Here is a 19,173-nt window from a genome sequence, read left to right as displayed (position 1 = left end):
GATCATGTCACAACTAAAAAATGTAATTAAAATCACATAACAAGACTAGAAATCACAGCATTTTGTGCATGAAAACATACATTAGATTAGTTGCAGAATTTCTATTTTGAGATAAACTTTATATTGAAGTTTATATATAAACTTTATATATATATTTATATTTGAGATAAACTTTTTTTTTTTTTTTTTTTTTTTTTGTCGGTCGTGGGGCTTGAACTCTGGGCCTGGGCACTGTCCCTCAGCTCTTCAGCTCAAGGCGAGCTCTCTACCACTTGAGCTACAGCGCCACTTCCGGTTTTCTGGTGGTTTATTGGAGATAGGAGTCTCACGGTCTCTCCTGCCCGGGCTGGCTTTGAACCACGATCCTCAGATCTCAGCCTCCTGAGTAGCTAGGATTACAGGCGTGAGCCACCAGCGCCCAGCTATTTGAGATAAACTTTATAAAGCCTTTTGCTAAGGGTTGAAACATTTTATTGAAAGATATATTTCTTAGAGATATTTCTGCTTCATAATTTTAAGCAGAAAAATGGTCCCAAAGTAATTATTTTTTAAATTATTTTCCTGTTTCCATGTGATTAACATTCAAATTAGAAACCCAGATATATAATTTAATTTACTTTAACCAAAAATATATATTGAGTATAAGAACCTTCTACTCGCTACATTCTTCACACTAAGTTTACCAAATCTGATGAGTCTGAAATACTTTGTGACGTGTGTTGATATTATTTACTAATTTACTATGTGAGTGAAATGTTTAAAAAGTAGTATTTATTTTAGTTTAATTGCTCTGAAGAGACAATAAGTGATATAATCAAAGGCTAAAATGATTAAATTTAAAATTTAGAATTCAGGAAATGTTTTTGACCACACTTGTTACTGGAGTCTTCACAACAACCTCATGAGATAATTTATATTGATGAAGCAAAAATCCCAGAGGTTAGACATTTACAAATACAAAAATCGTGTCATTCTGAATATGTATAGCTTCATATCAAACATAGAATATTTAGCTTTTAAATACCTGAATATACTAATACATTTCATTGCAGGGAAAGTACTTGTCCTGAAAGGAGATAAAATTGCATTTATTTTGATAACTAAACCTAATAAAAGACAATGTTTAAAATATCACTCATTCAAGAAACAAGATGTACAGTTAGTTGTTTTTCATGTCAATTATGTTCTCTGAACTTACTAAAAGTACTAGATTAGTAAACCCAAATCATTGCTTTGTGAGGAAATAGAAATTTAGTTTCCTAAAACTCATGATTATAACTTTTTCTCAAACAATTACTAAGTAACTGTTTAATATTTTTTGTCATGGAATCTTATTTGATGTATATGTATTGATTAACTTAAATAATTGGCCAATAATAATATAAAATATGCAAGAACAAAGTTTATCTAACACAAGTATTTTATTCACAAGACATATCATGGCTCTCTTAAAGAACGCTAGAAGGCAGTGTGTTTTTTTATTAATTTTTAGTTATTTTGTTAATGGTTATTAATTGTCAGAAGTGGCAATTCTATAATATATTTAAAGCATTTGATTTTGCTCCCTCTATTTCCTTTTCATTACTCGTTCTCCCAAAAATCTTCTGTGTTTTACATAAAATTACATCTTTATATGAGCACATATAATCTAATTTGGAAAAAAAAGATTTAAGCTAAACTGCAACTTGATTCAAGATGGACAGTGGATTAACAGGATGAATAAAAACTTGAATATTTTTTGTTAACTTCTGAATTGAGCTATCTGTATTATTATAGTTAGGGTTAGGATCACAGACAGAATTAGAATTAGGGTTAGATAAATAGAAAATTTAACTTCAACACAGGATGACACATTGCAACAATGATATTCATAAGACAATATGTTAAAAATGAACTTTACACCATGGGGAGGGAGGAGTAAGAGAAGAAGGGGAGTAGGAGAACAACAAAGAAGGGGCTAACAATGCTCAACAAGAAACGTACTCATTACCTTACACATGTAACTAATCCCTCTTTAAAGCGTCTTTACAATAAAATAAAATTAAAAAAAAAATGAAGATGAGAGCCGGTGGCTCACGCCTGTAATCCTAGCTAATAAGGAGGCCGATATCTGAGGATCATGGTTCAAAGCCAGCTCAGCAGTAAAGTCCCTGAGACTCATCTCCAATAAATCACTAGAAAACCAGAAATGGCGCAGTGGCTCAAGCAGTTGAAGCTCACCTTGAGCTGAAGAGCACAGGGACAGGGCCCAAGGCCAGAGTTCAGGCCCCACAGCTGAACAAAAAACAAAAACAAAAACAAAAAACAAACAAAGAAAACATGACAGGAAATAGAAAAACACTTAAAATTTATGCTCAAAATGCAAGTAAAATTTAGACCTATATGCTGAGCAAGAGAATAAATGTGCAATAGAGGTGTGCTATTAACAATATGATTCAGTTATATGTAGGCTTAGGATTAGGAAAGGTGTTCCAGTTAGAGCTGGGGTTAGAATAAGAAAAAGATGTAAGATATAAAAAGGTGTATATAAGTAAGGTGTAAATAAGATTTAAGATATAAAAAGGTGTAAAACTGCAACATATTTTAAGAATAATGAATGGCATCAAGGTTAGAATGAATGAACACCAGTGTCTGTAACATTAAACATTCAGATATAATTTGGCTTAACGTGTGAGTTACTTTTTTGTTAAAGTTTCTGAGGGGCCAGTCACTCGACGATGCCATGGGATCAGCCCACCTTCTAGTGCAGCTGTTTTTCCCTTAGGCGCTGTAGGTCCTGTGGATGTGGATGGTCAACAGCAACGCCAATATTGGCCATTTTCTACCAGTGATCTATACAATTCGTGCACCCAAAATGCCCCCTTTTCTGAGAAACCCCAGGATTTAATTTGTTTGCTTGAAACTATGCTCTTTACTTATTAGCCCACTTGGGATAATTGTAGTCAACTTTTACAGGTCCTTTTTACAACGGAAGAAAGAGACCATATCTGAGAGGCAGCCCAGAAACATATCACTGGCCCCACAGGAGCACCCATCATGGATCCTGCCCTGATCGCTGCCATTTTTCCTGAGATCCAACCAACATGGGTCTACAATAAGGTTGAAGGTAGGGAGCGACTCCTCATCTACCAGCAGGCTCTGTTGGCAGGTCTCCAGGCCACAGCTCCCAGACCTACAAATATGGCCAAAGTTTATGATGTTAGACAGGGAGGAAGGGAAAGTTCAGCAGCATATCTTGAGTGGCTCATTGAAGCTTTTAGTCAATATACCCCATATGATCTAGAGACCCTGGAGTCGGCTAAGATGGTTATGATTGTCTATATAAATCAGGCTGCACCAGATATACAGCGAAAGTTGCAGGCTCTAGACAGTCTTGGTAAAAAGTGTATTAGGGATCTAGTAGCCACGGTGGAAAAGGTTTACAATAAGAGAGACCGAGGAGCAAAGACTGGAAAGGAAAGACAGAGAACATGAAATTGAACATGAAAAGAGAGAAAGGGCCAAGAAAAGAGGCCAGACTTGTTGGACTTGCCACCATCGTATGTTGAGCTTACTTGGTTCACAGACAGCAGCAGTTTCATTTGAGATGGAGAAGGGTACATGGGTACAGCAGTCACCACGGACACTGAGATAGTGTGGGCAGAAATACTCCCCCAGGGAACGTCTGCACAAAGAGCAGAACTAGGGAAACTAACAAAAGCCCTAAAAGTGGGAAAAGGGAAGAGACTAAACATTTACACAGACAGTCAGTATGCTTTTGCCACCGTGCATGTGCATGGAGCCATTTACCAAGAGAGGGGGATACTGATAGCTAAGGGAAGACTATTAAAACCAAACAAGAAATTTTAAGCCTCATCCGGGCCATATGGGAACCAGCAAATATTGCCATTATGCACTGCCCTGGCCATCAAAAGGGAACTGATTCTATAACCAAAGGAAATAACTTGGCCAATCAGGCAGCTAGGGAGGCAGCCCTCCAGCCCAGAGCAGAAGTACTGATTCTAGTAGACCCAGGGCCATGAGCTTTGCTTTCTGAGCCTCAGTACTCCCAAGAAGACTTGGAGTGGATAAAGAAAATTCCCATGGCCTATAAACCCCTGGACAGAGAAGGAAACAAAGACTGGTAGAAAACTCATGAGGGGAAACTTATCTTGCCACAAAGATTGGGCAAGGGGATTCTTAAGAGAATCCATCGGGTCTCTCACATGGGAACCCGAAGAATGCAGGACTTGGTCCGACACTCAGAAGTAAAAATTAAGCAAGGAAATCAACTCATTGAAGACATTGTTAAAAATTGTAAAGCCTGTCAGCTTACCAATGCCCCTAATCAACCAGCTGCAAAAGGAGCTCTACTCCGTGGAGATAGGCTAGGTGTGTATTGGGAAGTAGACTTCACAGAAATTAAAACTGGAAAATTTGGATATAAATATTTGCTAGTTTTCATAGATGCCTTTTCAGGATGGGTTGAAGCCTACCCAAAAAAGCATTAGACCGTGAATGCCGTGGCTAAGAAGATCCTGGAAGAAATCCTACCCAGGTATATGGCTTCCCATCCGCCATCAGGTCAGACTGGCCTTTCTCTCAAAAGTAAGTCAGGGAATAACCGCAGCACTTGGGACGAACTGGAAATTGCACTGTGCTTATAGACCTCAGAGTTTAGGGCAGGTAGAAAAAATGAATCGGTCTCTAAAAGATACCTTAACTAAATTGGCCTTGGAGACTGGCACAGACTGTGTATCTCCCCTTCCTTTTGCCCTGTTTTGAGTAAGAAATTCACCCTATCAGCTTGGCTTTACTCTTTTTGAAATAATGTAGGGACACCCTGCACCCATTATCCCTATCCTTCAAAGTGAATTGCTTGCTGATTTGGATGATACTGAATTTCTGTGTAAGCTTGACTATTTACAGCTTGTGCATAAGAGTATGTGGTCCCAGCTTTGAGCATTATATGATTATCTTTCTCTCTCTTTAACTGTTTGCACTCCCTTTCATAAGCTAGGGAAAGCACAAATGATGAGAAGATTCATTTTGGAAGGGGAAATTGGTAATGGGTTTGACGTTGGTATCACATACATATTAGTCTGACCTCCCATTTGAGTTATGCCTCCTGCACTATATTTTTTTCGTTTGTATTATTATTCTAAAAGTGAATTACACAGATGATACAGTCATATAAATCAGGTATGGATATATTTTTTTTTTGAAAGGTCAGCCCTTCCTTTGCTCTCTCAATTTTTCTCTCATTGGTTTGGTTTTATTAACTTCCTTCTTCTTCTTCTTCTTCTTCTTCTTCTTCTTCTTCTTCTTCTTCTTCTTCTTCTTCTTCTTCTTCTTCTTCTTCTTCTTCTTCTTCTTCTTCTTCTTCTTCCTCTTCTTCTTCTTCTTCTTCATCTGTTACTATTATTGTTGCTCTTGTGCTGTGGAGGTTTTAGTTACATTCATGTGGTAGTGATTACATTTCTTTTGTCTTTGTTTTTGTTTTAGTCAGTAAAGAGGCTTGAACTCAGGGCCTGGACACTGTCTTTGAGCTCTTTTGCTGAAGAATGGCACTCATATTGAGCTACAGCTCTACTTCCCTGAGGACATTTCTTTTTGGACAATGTCATCCTTTCTCTTCATCTCTTCCAGTTTTCCCATCCTTCCACACAAACAAGTTGCATAGATCATTTTCAAAATAGTACCAATTGAATACCGCTATTTCACATGTTTATCCTTTGTCCCTCCTCTTCTATAACCCCTTTAACTTCTCAAAGAGAGATAAATTTTTTAAAAACAACAAAAATGAAAAGTGTAAGAAAAATACCATCTTGTGTCTGTTTCCTGGTCACTGGTTATTTTTGAGATAGTGTGTGTGTGTGTGTGTGTGTGTGTGTGTGTGTGTGTGTGTGTGTGTGTGTGTGTGTGTTTGTGTGTGTGTGTGTGTGTGTGTGTGTGTGTGTGTGAATACTGGGGCTTGAACTCAGGGAGCTGACCTTTAGCTTTCTTACTCAAGGGTAAAAGAATACAACTTGAACCAAACTTCCACTTCTTGATTTTGAATGGTTAATTGGAGATCAAGTATCACAAGTTGTTCCTACCTAGTCAAGCTTCAATTCACTTTCCTCAGATCTTAGATTTCTAAATAGCTAGACTTACAGGTGTCAGCCACTGGTCGTACGTGGCCTACCTTCTTTTCGTTAAGTAGTTGAAATATAAAAGACAATTGCAATCATAGTAAAAATGAAATCAATTTAACTTTCAAAGCTTCAATAACTTTAAATATTTTGTCACATTTGATTTGTACAGAAAAACATTTTTTTGTAAATGCTCCTGCAATTTGGGATCTGGATTTTTTCCTCATGATGAACTTGATTTTATATAGCTTTTTACCTGCTAAATATTGATGAAAATATGCCCAGAGGGCATTAATGACCTTCTTTTGGCTTTCATAAGGAAATGGTGGAAGCTAACACTTGTTGTGCTAAATTAGTGTGCAGGACCCCACATTCTTAGCCAGAAGACAGTAGTGCCTGTTACAAATCATATATATCTGACAAAACCCTGACTCAGGCCATGTTACCACCTTCCTCTATGTCCTCTTAGAGTGCAATCCTGACTCTCCAGTGGCCATGGCAAAGCCCTGCTGGGAGTTCTCAGTACACAGCCAAGGTCACCAGTCAGGTGTGGCAGCTACAGTATTATGGGAGACTGGTGACTGCTTCCTATCTTGGAACAACACAGGGAATGTTAGGTCCTTAAGCTGTCATTAGTCCTGAATGCTCCTCATTGAGCATTCGATCCTACGAGTTAAGGAGACATCACTCTCTCTTGCTTGGGCCAGTTGTGGACCTGTATTTCTTCTTCTGCTGTCATCTTCTGTGGAAAGAAATGATCTGAGCTCTATAAGCTCATTTTGCTTATTCTAGGCCATTAGTGTAAGGGTGGCTTTTATACTTAGACAAAAAGAAATACAGTGATAAAAAATAGCAAATAACATTTTTTCTAGTCTATTTATTACCAAAATATTTTTTTTCAAATTCTACCAATAATTCTTAATCATAAGAGGCAGTTAATTAGCAGTCACAGTCTCAAACTCCTAAATTCCTCAGTGAGCTGTGGGAGAGAAACCACAGTGAGTGTTAGGGGTCCTCCAGTCTAACTTCTTCGCCAGGGAGGAGTGCGTCTATGCTAGGCCTCCAAATTGAACAACGAATGCTTCTTATACCTCAGATTACATGTCCAAGCTATACATACCAAAGAAAGCGAAGAACAAGACATTAGTCTGACTTGGGAACAACAAAGATCACAAACATAAATTATAAGGAAACAGAAATGAAATTTTCCTTTACTAATATAATACAATAAAAAGAGCTACTTTTCTTATTATCACTTAATTGTGGTTATATGTACTTAGTACTAGCTTCTTGAAAGTCCCCAAACTCTCTTTGACATGAACTCAGTAGTTCCGTTGGTATCAGATTGAGATTTTTTGAGAAAAACACTTTTTTAATTTTTATATTTCTAAAAATCTATTTTATAATAGAGATGCTGTACAGAGGGGTTACATTTACATGAGTTAGTTACATTTCTCATTGAACATTGTTACCCACTTCAGTTTTCTTCTCCTTTTGTCCCTTCCCCCATTGCCCCTCTCCCACCATTACATTGTAAAGTTAATTTCCGCTATAGTGTCCTGTGGGTATCATTGTTGCAATGGTTCACCTTTTGTACTTCTTTCAGCATTTTGGTATTTCTCTTCCCTTTCCCCAATCAAATAAATGAATATACTGGATGCAGGGTACCAGAATCAAAGACAGTAATTTCCATGGATAAAACCAATAGGAAAAGAAAAATGACATAAAGTAAGAAGAAAGAACTAGCTGTGGTACATTGGCTACATCAAGCTTGACAATTAAACAAAAGAAGACCTGCTGTTTCTATGTCTTGGCGTTCATTTCAAATAGCATCATTTTGTATGGTCATATATATGTTCATAACTCCTGAGCTATTATGACCCACTTTAAGGAGTAACAGGGTAATGCTATTCATTGCAAATGAGGGAAATCATAGAGCTCATGTTGCTTTTGGCCTGGCTTGTTTCACTTAATATGATTTTTTTCCAAGTCTTTCCATTTTCTTACAAAAGGGACTGTCTCATTCTTTCTGATAGAAGCATAAAATTCCATTGTGTAAATATACCACATTTTCTTGATTCTTTTATCTATTGAGTCAATTGTGTTGGATCTGTATCTTAGCTATGGTAAACAATGATGAAATGAACGTAGTTGTGCTGGTAGCTTATTGTGCCTTAGTTTGAGATCATTTGGATAAATGCTGAGGAGTAAGATTGTTGGATCTGTAGTAGGAAGACCCCTACTCAAGCAGGCCAGACCACCTATTCGTCCAGAGTGACAGAGCCCACAGCAACAAAGTTGTTAACAAAGAAGCGACTTTATTAAGAAGGCTCCTATACTGACTGGTTAGGCCACAGCACAGGAGTGGGAGCTGGTACTGTGACCCCTAGGGGCCCATGTACTTTGGTTTTTAAAGGCAAAATTCAGGAGGCCAAACCTGGTCATGCAGGTAACCAATGAGATTGACACACATACAAAAGATTGCACAGTTATACTAGATCACATGGAGGTGGCCAATGAGGTTAGTTTGTCACATAATGGCTGTTTAAACCCGCCTATAACTTTTAGGTTAAATGACTCACTAATTCAGTGGGTAAGGTGAAGTACGCGCAAAAAGTGGAGTTTACGGTAAGAATACACAAAGGAGGAGTTTAGTGGAGTTTACCATAAGCACGTGAAAAAGGTACAGTTTACGGTAAGCTCGGTAAGCTCGAGATGTTGCCAGTAGGAGCCAGTTTACAATCTATCTGTTTTATTGGTCAGTCTGTAACAGAACAATCAAGGTGACTTAGGTTGTTAAGGGGAGGGAACATAGGGCAATTCTGTCCATTCCAGGAACTGGGCTGGTTGGAACCAAGTTCTAGTAAAGCTTGATTAAAGGTTTTTCCTCTTCTAAAATCCCTAAAACAAAGGCGAAGCCATGAAAGAAACTGAACCATCTCAAGTCTCCTCTCAGGACATACTTCAGATCTTAGGGGAGTTCTAGGTTTAGTCTGTTGAGGAACCTCCATTCTGCCTTCCAGAGTGTTTGAACCAGCTTACATTCCTACCATCAGTTTAGTGTGTTTCCATTTAGCCACATCCACCTCCACATCTGTTATTATTTGCTCTCTTGATAATGGCCATTCTAACTGGGGTAAGGGGCATCAAAATGTGGTTTTGGCTTTGATTTGCATTTCTTATGTGACCAGTGATGCTGAGCATCTCCCTTCTCTTTCTGAGAGGCCACACTATTACAGGTTTGTAGTCTCTCAACAGAGGCATAGAAAATTATAATATTGTATGCTTTTTGTTGTACATTCACTTCATTTGGCGCTTCCAATGACTCTTAAACTTATAGTAAAGGTTTATACTATTTCCCTTACTGAAAAAAAAACACTGATTTTCAAAAAACATAGGAAAAAGTCCCTTTGTCGGGGGTCCAGGGAATACTAAGGAAGATTCTTTACTGGGAAATTTTATTTGGTTGCTTGTTTGTTACATCACTTAAACACATGTTGAATTTGGGGTTTCCCCACCAAAGCTTCAACAAACCAGAAACTATGTTACCTCATTGCACTTTGCTACAAAAGTTACAAAATATTTTGACATATATTTGATTTGGTGTTTTGGTTTTTTTTTTTTTTACTTTTGGAGGGCTAGTGGGCCAGTACTCAGGCTTGAACTGAGGGTCTGGAGCTCTTGCTTAGGTTATTTTACTCAATGCTGTCACTGTGCCACTCGAACCACATCTGCACTTCTGGTTTTTGCTACTTAATTGAATATAAGAATCTTGAGGATTTATTAGCTTGGGTTGGCATCAAATTGTGATCCTCAGATCCTACCTTCTTGAACATCTAAGATTACAAGAATGAGCCGGAACCTGGATATATTGTGCTCCCTATGAAACCTAAACAATGGCACAGAATTCTGAAGCATGTGTGTATGGTTATGTATTTAAAAATTAGTTAGAAAAATATAGACCTTTATGTGTATGTGTGAATGTGCTGAGGGAAATGAGGATGTATCTGCTGATTTTGAGGAAAGATTTAACCTAGGGCTTTTCACAGATTTAGGTACACTGTACAGAAAGCTTGAGACTAAAAGTGAGGTAAATGATGTCATTATTCCATTTATCTACATCCCTTGCTAACATATGCATATACTGTGGTGTTGCCATGAGTATTTTGTGTATGGGAGCCAGTACTGGGGCTTGAATTCAGGACCTAGATACTGTCCCTTAGCATTTCATGCAATTCTAATACTCTACCATTTGAAGCACAGCTCAGCTTTCTTCATTTACTGTTTAATTGGAGATAGAAGTCTTTTTTGCTGTTGTCTTTGAACTGAGTTTCTCATATCTCAGGGTCCTGAGTAGCTAGTTTTACAGGCCTGAGCTTCCAGTGTTTAGCTTTTCATTATTACTTTCACAAGCTACATGCTCAAACACATTCCTTGCATTCAAAAATTTCACTGTTCAGGCTGACTGACAAGTTGTGAGGAAACATGGTGGAGTGAATAAGTTACCAAATGGGCCTCTAGCCCCATTAACATCATTCTTGTCAGTAACTTTCCTTTAAGTGAGTGAGTAAGTACATATTTCCACTTTCACTCTGACATTTTAACTGGAACTCATGAAATGTTTTTGATATAACTTTTAAATGTTATCTCCCAAACAGGAGATATTATTTGAATGTTTTGATAATATTTAAGATGGGGGTGGTCTTGTGTGTCTGGATGTCTGTGGACAGAGGCCATCCAGCTGGGCTTCAGGCACAGAGCTGATGCTTCCTGTCTGCTGGTTGCAGAGAGGAAGGTTTTCTTCCTGGTCAGGCTTTGAATTGAGATCCTTTCATCTTAAACTTCAAAGTAGCTAGGATAACAAGCATGAACCACCACCAACTGGCTTGTTTTAGAAGCATTAATTGTTTTTCATTCATTGCTTTTTTCCTGGAAGGTTGACCTAGACAGGCTGCTTGTACCTCATGATAAGGTGATTTGAATAATACCCTTTGCCTCTGGCATTTCTGAAACCCATTTCCTCAGTCAAATGAATTTGTTGTAAAGCCAATAGCATTTTCCTTCTTAGATGTTAGGTAGCTTATTTAAATCTCTTATACTTTCATTTGACAAAGCAATCAGGAAGTTTCTGTAAAACCCTACTTCTTGAGAGCATTATAGTTAGAAGGTATAATGTGCACACTTTCATATAGTCTCGCCTTTTATAAACATATGTTACACGATTGGGTGGAAGAATGACTATTGAATTAACTTGATAACCACTGTAGAATTTTTAAGCCTTAATGCTTATTAACTCAGAGGAGGATTAAAAACATTCAGAATAGTAGAATGTGGCTATTACTCATTTGATGTATGTGGAAAGATGATCAGAATTCTGATTAATAAAATATATCTTCAAATTTCCAGTGGTAGAATGCTATGCTAACTAGGAGGAGACAGTGTTGATGCCAGGGCTTTGAAAGCTGGTAATGCAGCAAAATATCAGGGGGGAACATTTGCTAAGGATACAATTTCCAAGGCTTATACCAAATATAGTGAATTAGAATGCTAAGTGATGAATGACAGCACCAAATTTTCTTTGTTGGCTTCTTTGTTTTGGAAGTCCTGGGATTTGGACCTAGGGCCTGGGTGCTGTCCTTTAGTTTTGTCCTGAAAGCTAGTGCTCTACCAGTTGAACCACAGCTTCATGTCCATATTTCTGGTAGTTAATTGGAAATAAGTCTTACCAAATTTCCTCCTTGGACTTGCTTCAAACCTGATCCTCAGATATCAGACAAATGAGTAACTAGGATTCCAGTTGTGAGCCACCAGAGCCCAGGTAGAATCACATTTTAAAAGTATTCTTTACTGAATCAGATGTGTCTGACTACTATTGTAGCACTTTGGTTCCAGTGGGTTGTTAGATTTAAACTAAAATCAGAACTTTTCTTCTTGTAACCGGCAGCATCCAATATCTATCTAATTTATACATATCTTCATTTTGGATCTTTTTCTTCTTTGTACCTTTCCATTCTTAATTCACAAGCAAGCATGTCAGTGCTGTTTTCATTTTCTGAAGCAAATTAGCTCCATTCCCATCAATGGGCGATGTATTTGCTGTCCTTACTGTCTGGAGTACCTGCTCCTAGATAATTACCTGGATGTTGGCTCTCATAACAACATCCCCAAGATGAAGTTGTTGCCACAAAATCACCAATTTCATGTCTCTGATTTATAGAAATTATCATTATGATTTCTGGTTTTCTTTACGTCATGAACTTGCTGAGGAGAGAGCCACATTCACTTCTGTTTCTCCAACACCTGTAATAGTGCCTAGTCCTTAGTGCTCAGGGGTCTTACATGGAGATCAGCCTTCCCCAGCTCAATTTATCCTAGCTTCTGGTCAGGACAGCTGTTCAAGCTGAAGGTTAGTGGCTAGTATTCATTCCCTCTCATTCTTTGTGCCTTTTGCTGTTGTTGAGCCAACTTTAGGGCAAAATCAGTGCCTGAGACCTATTTGCTGCTATGGCAAAGATGGCTATGACATCATAGAAGTTATGACCATTGTATTGTGAAGGTGTGTAAGGACACCAACCCCCACACAATTTCCCCAAGATATGTGTCTCCTTTGCCCAGGAGTGCATTCAACAATTCAACAACCAAACTATCACCCAGTTCCTGATAAACTCAGAGTATGTTTCCATTTCCTTTAAAAAAATTCAAGACATGCCTTTGATGATTTGTCAATGAATTACTGAAATAGAGTATATAATTTTATGTATTTGTAAGTCTTTGACCATCTATCTTGAGCCCTTGCCATATTTCTATGTGTTTGCATCTTGTGAAGGGAAATAATGTTTAATTCAGTATGATCAGAGACTACAGTTTGGAACCTTTTGGAGGGAATGCCAACTTTCCATCTGATGTTCTACAAATTGCCATGTTGGTACAGGAACTGTGTAGACTGTCATAAGATAAGAGGCTTGTCCTGATTTCTACTGACTTTCCTCTGGGGTCAGGGGGTGTGATCCCACTGCCTATGTGTTTATTTGCTACACTGGAGGGACCAGACCTCCTCTGAAAATCTACGACTTGGTTGTAAGAGATACTAAATCTCATAACCCAGCTTCCCACATCACTAGGATTACAGGACTGAGTCTCATGGACTCAACTTTTTTATACATACTATAGTCAATTTCATTACATTCACTTTCATTTTATTCACATCATAGACAGATATATACAAATATATGTATATGTTTATTCATCTATTTATAATCAGTGTTATATATAGAAACACACAAATATATTCTTATAATTATAATCAAATTATATCACTACTTTCCCCAATAATATTTACACTAATATTTTGTGCAAAAAACTCAAGTTTAAAATTTAAATGCCATTGTAGTTGGAAAAATCATATTCAGTCTTATATACTATGTAATATACTATATATAACATCAAGAATATAACATGTATTTACATATAACTGATTTAAATGTGGAGTATTTTTTCTTCCTGATTTTGTATTTGTTAATCTATGTAAACCTTCTTTTTCCTATTATGGCTTTTGCTTTCCATTATACATATTTTCTATATATTTTCAGCCCTAAGTAGACTTTTTTATAATATTGGAGCCAAATTTTTCTTCCATATTTGTCCAAAGCACAATGAAGTTGTTTTCAATTTCGAACTCACTGTTGGAAGAGAGCCCACATACCACTATAAGTATTGTGGCATTTGTCCCATTTGACAGGATAGCCTTCTAGGACATCTGATCTTCTATGTACTAGACCTTTTATAGCCACCTTATGACCCCATGCAGGCATGGCCTGGCTTCCTTGCCACTCCCTGTGCATTTAACATTTCCCATTATATCCAGTAGGCTCTCTAATACAGCCCCCTGTCTCTCTGTGTTCCCCCCCAGAACACATATGCACAATGTTTCAGATTGTAGGATTAAAAAGAAATATATTTAGGATTCATGAATTTTAGAATATGTCAAAAACATTATTTTAATAAAGTTAAAAAATAAATAGGGTGAACCTTTTACATCAGGACATAAAGAAAAAAAAGGATTGTCTCAGGAAAAGGAGAAGGAATCAGAAATTCTCCCACAGAGTCCTCAAAGAGATCTACTTCCTCATTAAAGACAGGATTTTCTTCCTGAGTCCAGGTAGAGACAGATTCTAATTTCTCAATTTGAAATTGAATCCCCTGCAAGAGGTCAGATTGGTCTGGGTATTGTGAGGAAAGATTCCCTTTCCTCAACTGAATCTAGATTTTGGACCTCACTCATTGGTTTTCCTGAACATAGACTGGGGTCATTTTCCATTAGCACACATTTACCCTGCACACCAAGAAGTGTTTTTTTGACTGGCTTGGTGGCGATCTAGTTGGATTGTGAACATCAATGGAAGACATTCTGGATTGTCTTCATCCTTGGTGTTATGTGCAGGTACACCTGCATCACATGTGGGGTTCAGAACCAGTGGGATGTCCACAGGACTCAAAACCTACTTGGGCCTTTCTACAAATTGAAAAAAAATCCTCTATGTTCACATGCTTTCTGGAGATCTTCCAATCTCAATCAGTCACCATTGACGACATCACTGATAGGTTCTTTATCTGGAGCTCTGCAGGAGCTGCTTTACGGTGATGCAAACCTGAGAATGTAAATAGGTACAGAAATCTTAGAGTAGACCCTAGAAGTTAAGGTGTGACTAAACTTCTGAGGATCTAATGGGAGAAGCTGTAGAATTTGAGGTTGGATTGAACACTGATTAGAATGTAGGGTGTTTCAAATGAGTGGCTACTTCCAAGTTCTTTCAAAAGGAGAACAGATTATACCTGGCATAGAATATCCATAAAAAGACATTTTGCCAAATTGAGGAGTACTAAGGTCTCATGACCAATTGGGCCCATCCCTAGAGACCCAGGTTCCATCCCTCTTCACGAGCCCTGAGGCATCTAAACAAGTTCTTCCTCTTTTTCTTGGTATCATGGGTCATGGGTTCCTCCAGCTGGTCCAGAAGAATATGTAAGCAGAAGAGCAGGTCTGAAGAGACCATGTTGATCTTGACATTCTGTGTAAGTTCTTTCAGGGTGTCATGGTTCTTAGGCACATAGAAATCATCAGGGTAGAAGTCCATCCACATAGGGAGGATAGAATAAACAATGCTGTGGGAAGATTAGTGAAAAGGAAAATGAGAGCCCACCCTCTCCATCCTGAACCTTGTACTATAGACTCTTTCTGGCAAGACTTGCATGTTGGGAAGTGGGAAGAGACTCCTGCAAGCAGGATGCTCCTCACAACCCACTTCTAGAAATTTCTCAAATATAATCTTAAAAATTTCTCCCTGTGATAAGAAGAGAAAGTTGTTTCCCCAATGGATCTGACTTGTTATATACAGCCCTCCCTGGCATCCATGAGAGTCCAAAACTACAACCACATCCACAACTGTGTAATCTGCTATCCGCTGATGTGCCAAACCTCAACCCTCTGATGAAAATAACAACTGATGTGCAAAGAAGAAAATTGACTTTGATTCAGAAACATCAAAGGTACCAAGTTTCAAAGGACAAACTTTCTCTTTGTGCCAATGTCCACTTACTTTTTCACTTGTTCATCTTCCTCCCAGTTATGGTAGAAAGATCTGTACCAATGGGAGAAAGAAGTTAACTCTTTGCTTCTCCTTTTCTGAACAGGACACACATGGGACTGTCTAAGTCACAAATGGTAATGTAAACATGAAATGTCATGTCAAAACCAGCTTTACAATGTCGGTGGGGGGGGAGGGGGGTATAATTGGGTGGGGGAGGGGGAGGCTGGGAAGGGAGGTGAAGGGTAAACAAAGGAGGAGGCTGCAATGCTTGGTAAGAAATGTATGCATTATACTGCCCATGTAATTGTAGCCCCTCTGTACAGTATGTTCTCAAATAAAATAAAATAATATTAAAAAATAAAAAAATAAAAAAATGAATAAAAACTTTTAAAAAAAAGTGAAGATATGTCTATACAATTTCATGGAAATACTGTGAGTGTGCTTATATACATCTTTCCAAATAACTGCAGAATGGCTCATGCCTCTAACCCTAGCAATCAGGAAGTGAGATCTGAGGATCAGATTGAAATCAGTTTGAACCCAGTCTAGTTTGTAAAATCTAAAGACACTTATCTTCATTTAAACAGCCAAAGGCCAGAACTAGACTTGGGGCTCAATTGGTAGAGTGCTACGAATGTTACAGGACTCAGGCCCCAAATTCAAATTCAAGTTTCATCCTTTCTTCTGTCTATATTCCTTCAAAGGCCTCCAAGATAGTGATTTCCTAGATGAGGGTGGAGGTTGGATGAGACTGGCTCATTCCTTTAATCCTATTCTTTCAGCAAGAAAATCATTAAGGCTCCATTAGCTTATGAGGCAAAAGAAATGTTCTGGCAGCCCAGTCCTAAGGAATTAGTCGAAGACTGCTCTTCTTTGTCTCAAGCCAAGCTCCTTTGATAAGACCCCAGTGATACAGTCTCAGAGAGGTACCAATTATTCCAATATTCTGGAGGGGGTCTCATCAGTCTTGGGTTTGAAGGAGGAAATCTCACTTTTTTTGTCAGTCGTGGGGCTTGAACTCTGGGTTTGGATGTTATCCCTCAGCCTTCAACTCAATGTGAGCACTCTACCAGTTGAGCCACAGCACCACTTCCGGTTTTCTAGTGGTTTATTGGAGATGAGTCACATGGACTTTCCTGTCCAGGCTGGCTTTGAACCTTGATCCTCAGATCTCAGCATCCTGAGTAGCTAGGATTACAGGTGTGGGCCACCGGTACCCGGCTAAGGAATACTCACTTTTTAAACAGAATATCCAGCAACTGCTCTATTGTCCCCGCTTTCTATAGTGGTGGAGGAAGTTTCCAACATAGAAGAGATCACCTTTCTGGTAGGCAGGGACCAGGTCCATTTCCAGAATTTCCAGCAAACCTGAGTCCAGGCACCATATATTATAAGGCATATTCAGGGTTTGGGCTGACTCATTGTCACACTGGGTTGGTAAAAAAGAATGGATCTTTGAAACATGGAAATGGGAGTACACTTAAATTGAGTAATTGTAATAGAGTGGATTGAAAACTACACAGTAAATATTCTCTCAGTCTACTCATATAAAAGCACACAAGAAGAAGGTTCTAGTGTGGGCTAGGATGAGATTAAATAGGTTTCCTGTCATAGTTTTACCTTGCCGGAGTTGCCTTGGTTTCTTCTTATAACAAGGCCTGAGACATTGGTTTCGTGGTTTAGCACTGATCAATGTCTGCAGCATCGAGTGAGGCACACACCACTCATGCCTGAGACCTGAATCTCTTGAACTTTGAAAACAATACAGGAGCATCTTTCTTGTTCCTGAGCCACAGGCCAAGTGAGCTGGCTTGAGTTGACTTTTAGTTACAGTTGCTTGGCCCTCAGAGTTCCATATTCTATTCCATTATGAGGGAGGTAGAGTCATATCTCAGAGCCTAATCATCTAAGCTGCTTGCTCACATAAGACCATCCCAAAGACAAACTGTAGACTGAAATCTCCCTTCCTACTTCACTCTATACACATGTGGATATTGTCAAATCCCAACATTATCAGCTAGGCCTAGATAAAGTCATGGTCTCAGTCTCAAAGAGCCCTTCCTAGCTCAGATCCCACCCTTATTTGTCACTATTCTTCTCATCCTGCACAAATCATTTTGCCTCTCAGGGCCCTCTCAGCCTGCCATGTGTTTCTTGCATGTATTATTGACATCCACTTACTAGGACATAGTTAGGTTTTTTGTTTCCTAATTTTCTGTTTGCTCTTGAAGGCTCTGTGTGCTGTCAGCTGGAAAAAAGGTAAGTACCTAGAGGTGGGAAAATAAAAAAAAGTATTGAAAAACAAACATTATACATGTAGTCAAACATTTTGTAAGACAGAAGAGCATTTTTGAAACTTTTATTACATTTTATGAACGAGGGGAAGGGGAGAAGGGAAGAGGTGCTGCGTTGTCTTCTCATAATTCAATGGTTATTATTTTAAAATACTATATTTGAAGGAATGTAATATTTAAAGATAAAAACTGTACTCCTGTTATTTTTATAAGCTAGGCATTTATAAAGCATTCCTCACTAAAGTCTTGTCGTTTGTGTCCCATGAACTGTCCTCCTCCTTCAAAATAATCAAGGAAAACCCTTCACAAATAAGTGGGATGTTGTCCAATATCTGGATAAGAATTTAAGAGACAATATTGCCTGCCATTTTGTGCATGTACTTGTGTGTGTGTGTGTGTGTGTGTGTGTGTGTGTGTGTGTGTGTGTGTGTGTATGTGGGTGAACGTGTGTCTGTGCATAAAGGTGTTTTAAGATTTGAGCAAGGACTATATGACAATCCCGAGGATCTTTCCCTTCACTGTAGTGCTCTACCAATTGTGCCAAAGTTCCACTGCAAGTTTTTGTAGTGAACTGGAGAGGAGAGAGCCTCCAAAACCTGGTGATAAACATTGTTACTGGAGGTAGTGGGGTTGCATGTTTCAGTCCAGCTTCACAACACTCAATATCATAAAACAACAACAGCAAAACCTAATATCAAAATACAATAATAAGATGTAATTAGAATAAAATTTAGTGATATAGTCTGTTATCATAACTTTCATGAAACCTTGGTTGTAATGATTTAACAACACAAAACTAAATAAATTAGATAAATTCAGTAGATTCTATAAATTTTTTAATTCCATCTTAATAACGGAACAAGAAAACATTCATACTCATAAGGAGAATGTAAAAATGATAAAAGATGGCAGATTATGAAATAGGAACTTCTACACTGCAGGAAAATTATTGTCATGGTTAATATATGGTGGTATTGTAATGGTGTATATATGATAATGTTCTTCAGAACAGCAATAGATAAATATATATTTACTGCACATAGTTTAACTTGTCTATCTCTATCAACTTCCAGTCTTCAAGTGCACATTATCAATGTATTCATGTTTATGGTATATTCCAAAAAAATAACTATCAGAGGCAGGAGTTACCAAAATATATTACCTTCAAAGTGTTAGGAG

At 38.1% G+C, this 19,173-nt stretch overlaps 1 long non-coding RNA gene across 1 annotated transcript; it reads right to left on the bottom strand.

Annotated features, from left to right (window-relative positions):
- Positions 1 to 15,060: 15,060 nt before the first annotated feature.
- Positions 15,061 to 17,416, bottom strand: LOC138807731 (uncharacterized). The gene is made up of 3 exons (XR_011366248.1): positions 17,321 to 17,416; positions 16,937 to 17,129; positions 15,061 to 15,275 (listed from the first exon to the last, which is right to left on the bottom strand). It is a non-coding gene; the product is annotated as an uncharacterized lncRNA (long non-coding RNA).
- Positions 17,417 to 19,173: the final 1,757 nt, after the last annotated feature.

This window comes from Dipodomys merriami, unplaced genomic scaffold (genome assembly GCF_024711535.1).
Source record: "Dipodomys merriami isolate MVZ:Mamm:240054 unplaced genomic scaffold, mDipMer1.0.p SCAF_43, whole genome shotgun sequence".
In the NCBI taxonomy this organism is placed as follows: domain Eukaryota; kingdom Metazoa; phylum Chordata; class Mammalia; order Rodentia; family Heteromyidae; genus Dipodomys; species Dipodomys merriami.
Note: the sequence above shows the minus strand (reverse complement) of the source record. Positions and strands in the feature narration are given on the sequence as shown.